This window comes from Gallus gallus, chromosome 4 (genome assembly GCF_016699485.2).
Source record: "Gallus gallus isolate bGalGal1 chromosome 4, bGalGal1.mat.broiler.GRCg7b, whole genome shotgun sequence".
Taxonomy (NCBI): domain Eukaryota; kingdom Metazoa; phylum Chordata; class Aves; order Galliformes; family Phasianidae; genus Gallus; species Gallus gallus.
This window is the reverse complement of record NC_052535.1, coordinates 4,648,482-4,664,869: the sequence shown is the minus strand read 5'-3', so window position 1 is coordinate 4,664,869 and position 16,388 is coordinate 4,648,482. Positions and strand designations below refer to the sequence as shown.

Here is a 16,388-nt window from a genome sequence, read left to right as displayed (position 1 = left end):
AAAAAGAGGAAAAAAAGAAGTCATTTAATGATCTGCCCCATGGTGCTCCAAGCATTTCTCTCTCAATGGAAACACGCTTAGTCTGGCAAGCTGCTGAGTGCTTCAGTCTGATCCAAAAAAAGTGACAGAGCATGAAACCTTTTGGATTGATCGGATGCCCTGTGATATGTGCTGAGGCCTTGCTCAGGAAACCAGAGTGCTCTGCACCTTGCAGAGCTGGGGAGCACCTGCCATGGATGTAAAAACAAAACAAAACAAAACGAGGTACTGCAGCCTCCTTCTTCAGCCTCAGATGTTCAGAAATTGTGTTACCTTAAAATTTCACTCCATATCCCTCTTATAAAGATCCCACTATCATTTTTTTGTTTTAGTCCACAATGGAAAACTTTATATTCCATTTTGCTATTTTGTTATCTAGCTTCTTCACTTGTCTTTCAGTCTCAGAAGGAGCCTATTTAAAGCCTCAAAATGCTTTAAATAGCTTGAAATGCCTTTCACAGAAATCCTCGTGTCTCACAGTAAGCCTAAGCAAATGGGTATCCCTGACCAGCACAGCTGCTCCAAAGCTCAAGGGCATTTCATAGCCTAAGCAGCATCTCCGAATTGTTTGCTCTTATTAGGAATGGCATTCTTAAAAAGCACGGAGTACTGGCTTGTATTTGCAGCTATTGAAGACAATGGCAGAGCTGCCATCCACTCTAGTGGGCAAAAATAAGCGATGTCTGATGACCCCAACCTGGATGGCACAGCACGTTTCGTCTCCACGTGATAGAAGTGGGAAGCATCTACAATGCTTCCCATGTATGAAGATGGGATTCCTACCAGAGTTACTGAGTACTGTGTTTTAAAACTTGACAGTTACTCTTTTTTCTTCTATAACCTGCCAAACATCTGACCTGGCGTGTCGGAGAGCTTTGAAGTCATGTGGCAAACTGGGAAGTCGGAGGCACCAGGCATCACAGCCTCTGACCTGGCCTGTATTCAGATGTGCAGCGTTCCTTAGAGTTAAGGTCTAAAGAAAAATCACTGTCAATATCATTCTTATCAATATGTGCTCTCCCTTCCATTGTCCTCCTGTTAGGACATATTTTCCAGCACATCATTGAATCTCTCATTTAAAAAAAAAAAAATGCAGGCAGAGCAAACTGTCAGGGCAGAGCTCATTTCAAAACCAGGAGAGGCTGTTCTTTTTCTGGCCAGCCTATTTCCCTGCTTTGTGTCACCCCAGTAACCCTCAGCCAGCTTTCCTCCCGCAGTACCAGGTGCTCAGGAAGGACAGCCCAGGGCAGAAGGAGCTGCTCCAAAATCAGGTGTGAGTCAGAGCAGGCAGGTGCACTGTCTGCAGGCTGCAAAACAGCTGAGTTTGCACTCACAAGGTGGCTGCATGCAGCCTGCAAGCTGTCCACGTAGCAGCACCTTTGCTGGATCAGACCCAGAGCTCTTGGCAGTGCTGCTTTTCCTTTCAGTGCTGGAGACACTGGACGTGCACCAAAAGGGCTGCTTATGAGTTTCCTTTACCTCCAGGAAATTCATGCCTACCCCAGGTGGTTCAGGAGGTGTTTGTCCAAGGATTGGCAATGACCCAAGCCTTGACGTAAACTTCTCCTGGGAGCACATTTCCTTCTGAAAAGCGACAACTCGAACAGCTTTAATGCCCTTCTGACAAATCAGCCTCAGTTTTGTTGTCATGCGGAGGTAAGCTCACTTCCCAGCAGTTAGCCCCTGCCTGCTAGGAGCTGCTGGCATTGCCCAGGTAGTTGGGAGGAGCAGCGCAGGGCAGAGTCTGAGCACAAACACAACAAGACCTCATCTGTTATTAGAAATTACTGCAGAACTTCTGCCTGCCTCTCTGTGCACCATTATAGCTGCTCTTGAGCTGCTTTTTTTTTCCTTCTTTTTTTCATGTATTTAGGTTGAACACTATAAAGAATTTACCCAACAAGCACAGACACCCAACGTGCTGCTTGTTAACACAGTAAATAAGTGACGTGCTAAAATCACTTGCAGAGAAATAGAAGTCTTTGAGTGGATGGGCATGAACACTAATCTGGGGCAGGACAGCTGTACAACGCATCTCCTCCCACGCTGCACAGGAGAAAGCAGAGTAAGAACTTCAACAAAGCTTAATATATCCCCAGGCTAATGGGAAACTAGTTCTAGATAATGGTCTGAAGGAGCCCTGAGAACACATGAATCATAACATGATGACTGAAGAACACGTAGTGGTACTGCCATAATGAAATCCAAAGCAACTAGGCTATGAAGAATCAGAAATAATTTTGGAGATGGGAAACCTTGGGGAATCTCCCTAGCTGCCTCCATTTTAGGAAGATATGATTTCATAATCTGTTTGTGCCCTGAAGAGAGCTCTATCTTCAACACAGTTGGGTGATGAATCCCAGGTATCACCGTCATCTTTCCCCACACCCCCTAATTGGCAGGAGCAGAAAGCCTTCCACAATGGAAAGAGTGCATACAAAACCACAAACGGCTCGTGCAGAATGCACAAGGTAGATGTAAAAAGGAGTCCAAACACAAATTGACTGAGTAATTTGTGTCAGTGAAGTGCAGTGGGACTAGACTGTCACAGAGGGAGAGGAGTGAAGCTTGCAGAGTACCAGGGGTGGTCTGATCCAGGAGGGAAAGGAATTGGCCACCCAAAATCATTACGAATGCCAATTTCCCAGACCACCACCAAAGGCAAAAATTATTACTGTCAGCAAAAGATAACACAGGAAATAACCAGCTGTTGTAAGCCACTGGATGCACAGCATGACAAATGGCCATGGGAATGCAGGAAGATGCAGAAGCAAGGCCAGCTGTGCTTCTTAATTCTCTATGCTGAATATTAAAAAAAAAAAAAAAAAATTAAGCTGACCTGAGATTAAGAAAAGAAACCAGCAAACAACTCAGCTTTCCTACCCTGGTCCCACCCAGAAGCCTGGGGGCAACTGAAACCCATGAAGCTGCGTCAGGAAGGAACTGGCCCCCAGGCTGGCCTTTGGCCATCAGAGGATTGCCCAGACCCAAAGCTCTAGCTGAGGCTGATGATTCCCCACCAGGTCGTTTTCCTGAGCTCAGGCAGACTTCAGCAGAGATTTGCAGAGCTATAACAACAAAGGAACTTGCAGCTTTTCCATGATAAACCACTACAATGCACCTGGAAGCATTATTGTAGGTGCACAGCGTGTTGAAAGTTATCCCTGGCAAGTGGGTGATTAAAAAAGTAACAAGTGAATGAGTAGAGCTGGTCACTGCCACTAAGGCATTTTTATTGCCTTACATTTGCTGATCACTTTATAGATTATGCTGCTAACGTGCTGAACTAGAGGAATATTGCAGCAGGTATCCACAGCAAGCTCTGGGGCCAAAAAAGGGATGTTTCTATGCTAAAAGGTTCAGGTGTCAGACTGGAGTTACGGGGGCCTAAACTCAACCATTTCTCAAATAAAGACTTGACTTTCCTATAAAATAATACCAGCCACACAAAGAGCAAATTGCCAGAAATGCAGTAACTGAAAGAGTAATATCACAATGCAGGAAGCATTAGCAGATGGCTGCCTTGTAACCAGCATCACACACCTTCCCAGAGGGAAGGAAAGAGCTGATCTCTAAATGGAGAGAGAGAAGGGAGGAAGAAAGGCAAATAACGACATTGTTGGGCAATCTACCTCCTTATAAGCATGTCTGTTGCTCGAGGAAGTTCTGTATTGTGCATGGAATAGATCCAAGAGGATTTAGTGTGGAATTGAAAGGCAGGGAAGGATTTTGATAGGTGGACATTGTATATACACATATTATTGAAACAAACATCTCTGTGTGTCTTTGAGCAAGGGCGCCTACAGTTTCAGCTGGGGATAATAGCAGTAGGAAACACCTGGGGTTACATTCACATTTTCACAGCCCAGGACTGCAAGGACAAACCCACGTCGCTAATCCATTACAGCACAGGGAATTGAAGAGCTGCAGTGTTTTTCACAGTGTGCTCAAATCATACTGAATAATGAAAAGCTGCAACTTTGTGCAAGGAGCTACATCTTCCAGAATTGGGATAATCAGTTTCCTCTGCCTCCAGATTGAGGCAATTGCTCTGTAGCATTCAAGGGAAGACTTACAGCATTATAAAACCAACGTGTTCTGCAACAGGCACAGAGCTCCAAACAGCACCAGGCTGTTCTCAGAAGCAGCAGGTTTTTATAAAAGCAGGTATGTTTTTGGCCTTTAGGGGGTTGTTTGTGTCCTCCCCCAGGCACAAGATTAGGTGCCCTCTTAGAATACTATTTTCATTTCTAAAACCTTTTCTGCACCCAAGTTCCTATTTCTCTAGATATCCAAGCCCACAGAGATCCTAGGTGAAAGGTGGAAGTCCTTTGGCTCTTCATAACCTACCCAGCACGTCACATAACGCTCGCATGATACTGTCAGCAGCTTCCATGGCATTTAATTTTTTGCCTTCAGCTCACTGTTCTGCAGCTGAAAAGATCTGCAGAAGTCATCATTTTGTTTGCAAAGTCCCTCTGCGCCCAGGACAGCATTAGTCTCATGATCAAAACCTCAGTTCATCTCATCTGGAAGAAACAGTACTTGCAAGTCATTTCCACGAGAAATGACTGCATCCCCTGCAGGCTCAAGGCATAAATTCATGGCATCTCAGCTCTCCTGTGGGCTGAGAAAGGATGTCACAAGCACCTGCAGCTACTAGCTATGTAAAAAGAAGTGCATGAGCTTTCCTTGCAGTTTTTACTTTAGACATTATGACACCTGGCTGCTGGTGTTACTGAATACAGCACTACTGAAGTGTTTCAAAGCAAAGTGGCGAAGCATTTGTAATCTGTTGGTTTTCCAATGCGTTGCCCAGTGGTTGGATTTCTGACTTTTAGATGATTTGAGTCAGATGGATCCAACTCCAGGGTTTCCCTTGCAAGGTCAGTGAGCACATCTGCTGTGTAACGCTGCAGCCAGGTGCCCTGGGGGACACTGGTGCTGCTGGAAGTGTCCCTCCAGCATCATCTGCCTGCGGATAAGAGATGGAATGAATGCTGAAAAAAACCTTACAAACCAAAACTCAATTAGCAAAGCATTGGCAATGCCTGTTGGGAACAGCAGATTCATCTTTAACATAACCACCTCTAAAGACAAAATATTTCAGTTACATCAGAAAAAAAAAAAAAAAGAAAATATGAGAATTTTCCGTCACACTTGAATGCTTCACTTAGCACACTGATGAATCAAAAATAATTGCCTGGCCCAGCATTTTGTACAACGTTAAATACAGCACTGGATCTATTGATCCTTTACGCCAACGGCTCTTTGAACCTAAAGCGAGTGCCTCCCTGCGTCTGCTTGCTTCTTGCATTTTAAATGGGAGGGAGGGAAAACCATTTAGAGATCACATTCTGCCAGGGGACTGCCTCTCTGTGAGCTTTTTTGTTCTTTACCATAACAAGCATCTCCCTTGAGTGGGGTTTCTTGCATCATTTCACTTACTGGTGGTGGTTGCAGAACTTCAACACCCGGGAAGAATTCTTGCACTTAGTCTGCCCCGTGATGAAATCCTGGTGTTTTAAATGTTTGAGCAGGGGAGCATGCTTCCAAAGATAGATTTTTGATGTATTAGTACCTGAAAGGAAAAGATGAAAGTGAAAGTGACCTCTGTAAGCTTTGATTTTCCAGGTGAAATTTCCATTGCAAATCACAGAAGGGAGAAATGGTTGGACTTAGAAATCCGATTTGGAGTTAATTAAAAGCATTTTCAAATAAACACAGTGAGAAATGAGCAAATTTATGCAAACTACTACAAAATTCTCTGGCAAGAACCTGAGAAGGGTAAGCTGCCTGTAACAACGCTGCAAGAGAGCACTGTATTGATTGCATTAACGGGGAACAACATGCAGCTGTACAGAGAACGTCTGATATAAAGGACTTATAATCCAGTTAGATGAAGTTCCTGCTTTAGTTTTTATCCACCTCTGAATTTGGAATATCATTCTCCCAGGAAGAAAATTAAAGGACTTCAGACGCGCGGTTGGGTTCACAGAAATAATGAGATAAAACAAAACCAGCACATTAAATCAGTGGGAAAGTTGCCTTTGAAGGATTTGACACCAACTCAAGATTGGACTCCCCTGTGAACTCCATGGGTTGGAGAGGTCTCGACTGAAGCTGCTGCCTTTCTCTGACAACCTGGCTTCAACAGGGCCAGGATCTGACACTGGGTCTTAGGTCTGACACAAGGTCTTCTACAAAACTATCTTTTTTTCTTCTCCTTATGCCTCTGCTCTGGTGCTGCTGCTTCTGCTCAGCCCCCACCCACCAATGCACTTTGGCTCACCTTGACCTGGCCGTATGCATGCAGCAGAGGCTCAGTTATCATCTTCAGCTCTCGGTAACACTGATGGCTTTGAATCTACATCCTCCCAGAGTGTCCCTTACAGACAGGATGAGTCACTCAGCCTCTGCTGCCATGGCTCCTTCAGAATAACCATGGAGGAATTTAATGTCACAGACCAAAATCAAGAAATTTTTGAATACGTGAAACCCAGGGACAAGGCAGAGGTCAGAGAATGACACTGCTGGGAAGAAAATCATTTAACATGAGGAACTGTCAGCAGTATCCGTTCTGCAGCCCCCCCCACTCCTCAATAACAGCATAACATCAGCTTCTGGGCATTCCTCCATGGGATGAGAGAGCTGTGAAAGTCTGTGCATCACACAAGAAAAATATGTTTTTAACACAGTGTGCTAATCACATTCATCCCCTCTGCCCTGAGTGTTCCAGTGAGGTAGTTAGCTTGGGGCTCCTTTCCTAAATTCTCCAGCCTAGGCTCATCCTCAGCTCTCTGGGTGGTGGGAACCCACCTGGAAACCCTTCCAGTGGCGAATTCCAACTGCCTTTATGAGCAGCTCACCCCAGCAACCCTTCCACACCTGCCCATAGCCATGCTTTGGACAGAGCACAGTAGGGTTGCCTACTGGAAAGCCTTCTTCAACATCAGCACATGGCCTGGGATATCCTCTTCTGCTTCTCCCAACACTTTGGTGATGGAGAGGAAGGAACACCACAATGATAAAACACTTCCACCGTGACAGTGATTGGGCTGCATGCTCTGTGAGAGCTGCACAGTTCCCCGGAGGCTTTTGCAGGTGCCATAGCCCCTTGCAAAAAGTAATAATGAAAATTTGCTCTTTGCAATAACCTGACAGAAAGCGAGGAGACTTTTCAATATAAGTAACAGAACCCCTAGGTTAAGGGAGATTAGCAGCAAAGAGGTTTATTAAGCGTGAATCATTTCCTACTTATTGTCCACGAACGCATTAGAGTGTGCTTTTCTTTTCTTTTTCGTAAGCCAAATGTGTAATTGGCATTATTAGTTTCCTCCTCCTCCTTTAGTTTTTAATTAGAGCATAGAGGGGGGAAATGCATTTTTGATATGAAGGAGAACTGAGCAAGGAGAATAATAATTCTGACTGCTTCAATTATTCTTCCATAAGATGAGCCAGATTTTTGTCAGAGCTCAGCCTCCACAGTCAGCACCGGATCTGAGCTGTGGCCAGAACTCACTGTGCTCTGTGGGGCTGAGGCTCCAGAGATCCAGCCTTTGCCCCAGCACAACATGGTGCGTGCAGAGCTCCACCATGGTTTGATCCCAGCACTGGGGCCAGACCTTTCAAACCATTGGCCTCATTTGGAAATTGCATTTCTAGAGAAAGACAATTTCCCATCAGCAAAGTGCTGCCTTAGGTCCAAGGTTCCTTTTCTTGTAACTTCTTACTGCTAAGGATACCTTCATGTGCTGAAAGGGATGATTGTCCTCCCCACCTACCAGCCAAATTCAGTCACTGCATGATGCAGAAGTGATCGCTCACCCCATTGCTGCCCTGAACCTTCCTTCTGCCCCTTCCTCTTATCTTCTTTCAAAGCTGCATCTTCCCAACGGACCCCCCGCTCCCTTCCCACCGTGGGTAGAATCACACAATTACTGAAGTTGGAAAACACCACTAAGATCACCCAGTCCAACCCCAACCCACCCTCACCACATCACTCAGGGCCACATCTCCATGTTTCTCAAACACCTCCAGGATCAGTGACTCCACCACATCCCTGGGCAGCTGTGCCAGTGCCTCACTGCTCTTTCTGAGAAGTTTTTCCTAATATCCAACCTGAGCCTCCTCTTCTCCAGACTGAACCATCCCAGTTCCCTCAGCCGCTCCCCATCAGACCTATACAACCTCTGAGAACAACCAGCCTTGACACATACACCCCATGTGTCCATCCAAGCCTCTTGCCCCAAGCTGAATCATTCTCCCTGAAGCCCGTCATAAAATTACACACAGACGTTGGGCTGAGGGCTTTCTCTGTCTCTTTTTTCCTTCCACATCAAGTTTAGGGGAAATAAGTTGAGATTAGAGCTGAGGAAGCTGTAGTGACCTTTGAAAGCCCGTTCAGTTATCATCATTTAAAAAACATTTAGGGAATGTTTTCCACAGAAGGCACGTAAGTGTAATTATTATTTCTGAAGTAGCAGAAACGTTTCAGGTGGCGTAGAGTGTTTGCAAAACGCTGTCACATGTATCTATGGAAACCACAAGATACAAATACCGCATCACCAGGGCTCCATCAGTTAGTTCCATTGCATTTTACTTGCATATTTACTCCAGCAATTCACATGCTTAATTCCAGCTTGGTTTCATTGACAAGCATGATTTTACAACAGGCGTGTATTTCCAAAGCGGGTGTTAAACTGACAATCACTTCCAACCTGATCTCTGCGGCGTTTCAGAGCGAGGTGCTCAGCCGTGTTTGTGTTACACGTGGCAAATGAATTCGTCTCAGCTGTGCATTCAGCATGCACACAGCCCACTGAGTCACTACAGGGCCCGTCTCTAATTAAATGTAAGCAAGTATTTGGATTAGAGAACCGCAGACCACCAAGGAAGACGAGAACTTGTAGCTTCTTCACAACTTTTAAATCTCTCCCTCTTTCACAGAAGCCCAAACACCTTGTCAATCCTCTTAAACACAAGCTATAGACTCCTCTGAGGCAGCACACTTGCAGAAGGTAGTTTATCTCAAGCACATAGTTTGCTTTGAATGGTATTAATTGTACCCCACAGCAGAAGCTTCCATCGAGTGATACCTGCATGCACTACGTGATGGTGGAAGGGGATGGAAGTGGATGATGCTCTCTGGAGATGTGCTGCTTTCAGAGCAATGGAGATATATGACTTCATTTAAAAAAAATCTAATAATTAAAAGAAAACGGACACTGCATATGCTATTCCCTGGAAAACAGTAACTTGCTTCATCTAGCTATTACATGCGAGCCCCATACAACAGATAAGCTTAATGGCAGCACTTTAGAAAAGGCTTCTTCCTCCAACACAGATGCAAGAAAGCACAAACAGACAGGATTTCTGCTAACAGGAATGCGTGCCCTTCATTTCTAGTTACCGTATCACATCAAAGACCTATTTTTGAAGAGTCTCCTGCTTTAAAAAGAAGTATCTGCCCAGATTAGATCTGCTCCCTTCCCTAACAACAGCCATCGGCTGAGACCGGCGTACCTGCGGGAATTTCGCCTGCCTCTCAACCATGACATTTAGGGATGCACATGGCAAACACCGGGAGCACTTCGGTAAACAGAGCTGATTTGTTACACTGAGCCACCGCGGCTGAGCCAGATGAGGGCCACGCTTCAGAATATGCCATCTTCTGCCATCCCTTGGGTCTTCGTTGTCCCAATCCAATTTAACGCATCCATTTGATTTGGAAATGGACAAACCCTGCAGAATTTGTAAAGGAGCAGCTTTTGCCCAGAAAAAAAAGTAAAAGCCATACTTTGTTTAATACAAGGCTTAAGAGCACACGAAATGTAATGCAATAGGGAAGACTAACAAAAGCAGACACTGCTGATAAGCAAGGTGCTTATGAAGTTAGAAATCTCTGCTACTTTTGATGGGCAAAAAGCCACTCATCGAGTCATTAAATACTAATAAGTATGAAGGCAACATCAAAAACGTCAGAGTGCTTACATGGGCCTGACACATTATTCTTTGAAGACAGCTTTTGATGATTTTTCTAAACAGAATCATTTTTCTCCATTGTATTTGATGCTGACATGCAATACACAACCGTGACATTAAGAGAACAGTTTCAGCATTAAGAAGAATTCTCCCAATCTGTGACCTCCTGATATTCTCTGGGTGACTCACACAAAAGCAATCAGATAGGTCCTACTCTGCACTCTCCTATTCTATGGCCACTTCCAATTCAACCCCCATTCTCCCTCCCCAGCAGGGCACACATTTAAGTGTTCCCCTCCTTATGCTGCTCTCATTTGAGGATGGTCCGTTTCTTACAGCAGTACTACGTGGCAGGGAGACATGAATTCACACAGGAAATCTACAAAGCAGAAAATCCATCTTAGATGCATCCCAGAGCCTCTCTGGTTTTGAAGGCAGAACTGAACGGTTCTGAATGGTTATTACTGGTTTTGTGAACATTTGTTTTGCCCGATGTGGGCTGTAGGAGCTCGCCAACACATCTGCCAGCCATATCCCCTGGGGAAATGCTGCATATGGCAAATTCTGACTTGAATTCCTCAACAGCAAGAAATGAACTTCTTTTCCAGTCACAGGATGGACTCTGCAATGTCGCTTGTTTTCTCCTAGGGCCTCCAAGTTCCCTGGGAGCACCTGCAGCCCAAACCTAGCTCACAGGTCCTGCACCCCATGCCCATGTGAGGGCTTCATCTTCCCAGGAGGAATGCTGGTCAGAAAAGCTTCATGAGGAGCAGGCTGGGGTACTCGATGGATGGTTTTCTTTATCACTACAGCCCCTGTGGCAACGTGCTGGAGATGCAGATGGTGACCTCGTGTTATTTACACAATGACTCAACAGCTGAAGATGATAACCAGCCCCATGCTGTTAGTCAAGGAGGTACAATATCTTTGCCATGCTGATATTTATGGTGAGGGCGGCACTACATTTGTGCCCTTCAGCACCACGGTGACCCGACCCCACAGAAACTTCATCTATTTTCAAAGGGTAATATAAAACCGAGTCTGCAGCGTCAGGTCCCAGGTAGGTCCTGGCTTTCTGTAAAAGAAAACCAGTGTGCTATTCTGGGGCTGCTAATCCTTCAGGAAACAGGGGAGCTTTCTGGCATTACACAGTGGCTGCATTGCACAATGAGGGAAGGCAAGGAGTAAAGCCCCTGTTGGCTGCTTACCCCAGGTTAGAGCTCGGTTTTGTATTTAATAATTCTGTTAATGGGCAGGGGCACTAAGCACCGTGACAGACCTCCTCTAGCAAGTCTTCCTGCCAAACACCTCCCCCAACCCTCCAACGAGGGCAGCCCATTCCTGAAGATTAAATCCTCTACAATCTACAGCAGTGAGAAAATACCATGGTTGCATTAAGACAAGTCCAAACACAACCAGGCTTTCTTATCTTCTGCTTGAATTACCTTTCGGCCACCTGGAGCTGAATCAGAAGTTGATTAGTTTGAGAGTTTTGTTGGTTTTTTTTTTTTTTTTGATGGTAGAAGAAACAAATTTCATTAGAAGCCTACAGCAAAGTCATGTCTGTTTTGCTTTTGAAGTTAAAGTTTTCGTGTATATTTTTAAAATAATACTTCTGTTTGTTTTCTTTTTTAATTGCTTTCCCCTAAATTTCGTTCCCAACCCTTTCTATCAATCACAGCCTTGCTATAACATTGAGATGAATATCTGGTATTTCATTTCACCAAAACTCAGTGGTCTGATATCCAGACATATTATTCTGGCAGGGAGTGATTTAGAAAGGGGGGAAAAAATAATGACCAATATGTGAGAATAAGCCCACTGTTCACAGACCTACATAAGGTCCCAGAGTATCACATTGAGGTGGCAATGGGTTCACTGCTGAAATAGATGATCTTAGCGGTCTCTTCCAACCTTAATGATTCTGTAAGCCAGTGACCTTACGATGACAGCACACAACACTGAAGAACCAAAGGTCCCTCACAAGATCCAGCATATGCTAGCTTGGATTTATTCTCTGTGAAGTAGGATAAAGATACAGCTTTACTATGCACTCAGCCAGCATCTCTTCTCAGTGCCCATCACACATGTCACAGGGACATCCCTTGTACAGTTTAGTCTAACAAAGGCTACTTACAACGCTAAAACTTGAAGACTGGGGTTGAAGAAAGCCAGGAGCAGAATTAATCTTCTGTTTTCCCTTATGAGTTTTACTACCAAGCCTCTGCTGCTTAACACATTCCCAACTGGCCATGAGAAGAGCAACAAGGTAGTAACTCCTGCAGATAATACTAAGGTTAGATTAGTCCTGATCTCTACTCATCTTAATGGAGCTCAGCCCACTGAAGTAACCCTGGCTACCCACAGTTATGGCTGTTTCCCTTCTACCACCTGTGAAGCCCATTGTGGTGAGCTGCATGGAAGCCACATGGGTGTAAAAGCACGGATCAGGACTTCAAACACCTGCAGTTTAGGACTTAATACTTTGAAAGAGGTGAATTAACCTTTTCTTTTCAAGTTCTATTCTTATTAAAAAAAAAAATAACTCCACACACTGCTCTTAGAAAGTTTCCTGTACCCTGTATGCACTTATTATAAAACCCTAACAACATCCACAATAGAAACATATTTCTCTACGTTTAGCTCCTTAATTCATCAATTAAGAGGAAAAATCCACATCCACATGTGTAAAATAGTTGCAATCATACATTAAATACAATGAAATACAAAGTGCGTATGAAATGCCTGTGAAATATTTATTTTCTTGTAAATATTTTCTCCATTAGGATTCTGGTTTGATCCTTTGTATGAAATGCAGTTCTGCCTACCAAGTGCAGCCAGTGGAAAATAGCAAATACAATTTTTCTCTCAGTTAAGAGGATGACAATGATGCCCAATACATCAATGAAATCTCAGTCTGCGTTAGCATCACTGATGGAACAGAAAATTGGATTTCGCTGTCTAATCCATTGTTAATGATTTTGCTTCATAAATACACTTAGTCTTCATCATAACTTGTTGTTGGAAATAATTTAAGCTTTGGGGAAAAAAATATTCTTGGAAGAATCAATTATCAGCATGGCACGTCCCACTATTTTGATTTATGATTTTTCATGGGTAAGAGACCCTGAATCCAGGTTTGGCTGGAAGATACAGAATGAGTGCCATTGCTTCAGCCTGATGGTAGCAAACAAGGCAGGAGGTTTAGATCACGTCTACAGGAAGCACCCAGCACACGGACTTCCCACAGGTGGAACTCTTGATTAATTTCATTAGCTCTGCAGGGGGTGAGGTAGGGCTGCACCACCTCACAGCAGTGCTGCATCAGAGTAAATCCCTCATGTCGGGGACCTGTGCCAGTGGGATGGGGTGGCAATGTGATACCATAGCACAGATGTATATTGATATAGGATATTCATCTTCCCTGGTATTCTTCCCTTGCTCCAAATTCGAAGTCTGTTGCTGCTCTTCATCTCAAGTATTGTTCAGGCCATTAAAGCTTGTTACAGCTTGTTAAAGCTAACCAAAGATGCAGATGTCTTGGTGACAAGTAAATTCAGTATCAGGAAGTAAATGGGGCTGCCCTGAAATGTGTTTTTTAAACAAGTATTGACCTTAGGAATTTACAGGTTCACTCTGGTCAGAGCAAAGAAGGTTGAGAACCTCCATGGTTCGCATTGGTTCCAGCCAAGAAAAACGCTCTATGCTTGAAGGAAAGAGTGAGTAATATATAATGGAACATTTCCAAGCATAAAAAGTTCTGTGTTTCCTACCAAGCACCACAGGAGAGTTTTAGTATTATGCATTACTTGAATCTTAGAATGGTTGAAGTAAATACACCACAAATAGCAAAGGAAATGTGTTTCAATAACACAGGTGTCCACATGAATATATGCATGAATCCTGGCACATATTTTTGTTTTGCTAAGAATTGAAAAGTTGCCCTCTGGCATTTCTCATTGCTGTTTGCTGTAAAACTCGGATGAGAATGCAAACAGGAAAGGACACAAAACTCACTGATAATCCTAAAGAAACACAGCATCAGCCCAAAAGGCTCAGGTTACTCAAAACTGCCTGATGGATCTGTATGGCAATAGTTAAACAGCAGCTGGGCAGTAATTCTGCAGTGCCATTCTAACTGGACATCCCATGCAGAAACAACTCATACGAAGAGTTATTCAACCAAAACCATCCCTATCGCAGCGCCCATCTTCCTTTCTCTCCCCAATGGCCTATGAGCTGCAAAGTTAACAGGCCATAGCTGTATGATATGCTCATGTTTATATTCTGCACTTTATGCTCCCTAAATCAAAGGTATTTTGCTCTAGATGGATCTTTAATTTGCCTCTTTAAACACCTCTGTGTTTACATATATTAAGAGACCGTGGTTGCAGAGAGAGGGAAAGGGATGCTATGTTAAAAATAACTTAATGGCTAGACTATTCATTTGATGATTCAGAAAGAAGCAGAAAGTTTTGCACAAAGAATATCAAAAGCTCTGATTATAAAACAGCATCTGGATTCTGCATGAATACATTGACCTGATAGAAATGTTAGCAGCCAGGAGACCACCCCGTAAACACAGCTCAACATTCAATCCCATTTCAGCTCCTCGGAGCAGAGGAATCCTGGGTAACAAACCATCCTGCCAAAAACCATTCACCAGAAGGACAGTGCTATTCTGCTCTGGTGACATTTATTCTTGTTGGTAATTTGCTGTTCAGTAGAATATTTGTGAGAATACCAATGGCCCAAGAGATACCGCATTTGTTTGAGCAACGATCGTGACTTTTTCCCCTTTGCCAAAACAGTCTGGCAACCTACTTAACTTGCGGGCTTCTGCAAACAAGTGATGCTCGTTCTACCTGCGCTCCAGCCTTGCAAGCTGACCATTTGGGTGGCATTTCCACTGCTCCAACCAGCGACCAAATCGCAGAAGAGATGATAAGCAAGTGCTTATCAACAGCAATGCCTACATCCATCTCGAACTGTAACAGAGCTGCAATGCAAATGGGGTGAAAGAAGTCAAAAATGAGGAAATCTGAAGTTTTAAAAAACAGACCACAAACCACAGATTTTGTGGCCGCAAACAACACTGAGATACCTGATTCCTTGAGGTATCAGACCACAGCTAAAGCTCTCTTAAGATACAGAAGTACAACAGTTGGTACTTTGCTTTCTCAACTCCTCTACTGCTATTAACTCTGCTAGCAGATTAATTTTCAAGCAACAAAGAGCAGACATGTTCCCTCCCCTCCCCAGCCAGGCAACCACAGCTCCCAGCTCACTGTCTCTTTGCCCTGCAGTGGGACCTATGCTATAACAAAGCAAGTCTTCCTCTGCAAAGATACAGCAAAGGAAGCACTCAGATTCACCAAATTACACAAAGCTGCTTTTTCTGTTCATTTTCTACAAGACTACTATTGTCTGTTTGCTCCACAGATTAGACGTTCTCCTCACAGCACTGCTTTCCTTAAGATGGAAACATGAGCACTCATAGCTGCTACATGCCCCAGGCACCCTGTAGTATATCTGCTCCCTCAAAGAAAAGATATAGTGCTGGGCAAGATTCCCATCAGTATGAGGGTCTTGTCACCACTCAAAGCTGACTCCCAGATTGGATCCAGCCTCTAAGCTCCTGGCAGCATCTACAGATCACCACAGAAAAGCAAACCCCACTCAGTGCTTCTAACCCAAGAAAAAAGTCAACTTCAAGCTACATATATTCCTCTTCCTTTGCTTTGAGCCTTTCACAACCCATTTTGGCCTAAACAAGCTCGTCAGCTTAATCAGCAGCCTCTGTAAACCCATCTCATTCCAAATGAAAGGGATAGGAAGCAGTAACACCTGTAGAACAGGGGTGAGAACTGCAGGGAGGTGGCTGTAAGCAGCGTGGGGCTGGAAGAGGGTGAGTTAAGTGGATCTGAAGTGAGAACCCTGCAAAAACGGGCAAAGCAGAGAAACCTCTCTATAAAGCACGAGCATCACGAGACAGAACTGCTGTCAGGCAGCGCCTTGGACTGGCAGCTAAAGCATCCTGCTTGGTCAGAGGGGTAGAAAACTGCCTGGAAAAAAAAAAAAAAAAGTAAACCTTTTTCCCTTGTACAAGAATGGTTTTGCATAAAGCAGTGAATTTATGTGCTGCCAGTGCTGGAACCAACTGCTCCTTTAATCCCAGTATGGCCAGGGGAGCAACAAGAGGGTGCCCATGGGAAGGGAGTGCAAAGATGATATCAAGCAGCAAAGATCTGCACAAACAGTTTAGCACTAGTTCAAACATCTCATTAATTTAATTTATGTGGAAAAGCTGTCAGCCTTAATTTCAGTGAAACACTGAACCACAGGTGAACCTTGTGCCTAAGAAA

At 44.1% G+C, this 16,388-nt stretch overlaps 1 long non-coding RNA gene across 1 annotated transcript in view; it reads right to left on the bottom strand.

Annotated features, from left to right (window-relative positions):
- The window catches only part of LOC121110715, a 136,877-nt gene that overhangs the window by 33,716 nt on the left and 86,773 nt on the right, over positions 1-16,388 (bottom strand). The window contains exon 2 of the long non-coding RNA XR_005859793.2: positions 5,488-5,620. This is a non-coding gene — a long non-coding RNA (uncharacterized LOC121110715). The remainder of the gene's footprint in view (positions 1-5,487; positions 5,621-16,388) is intronic.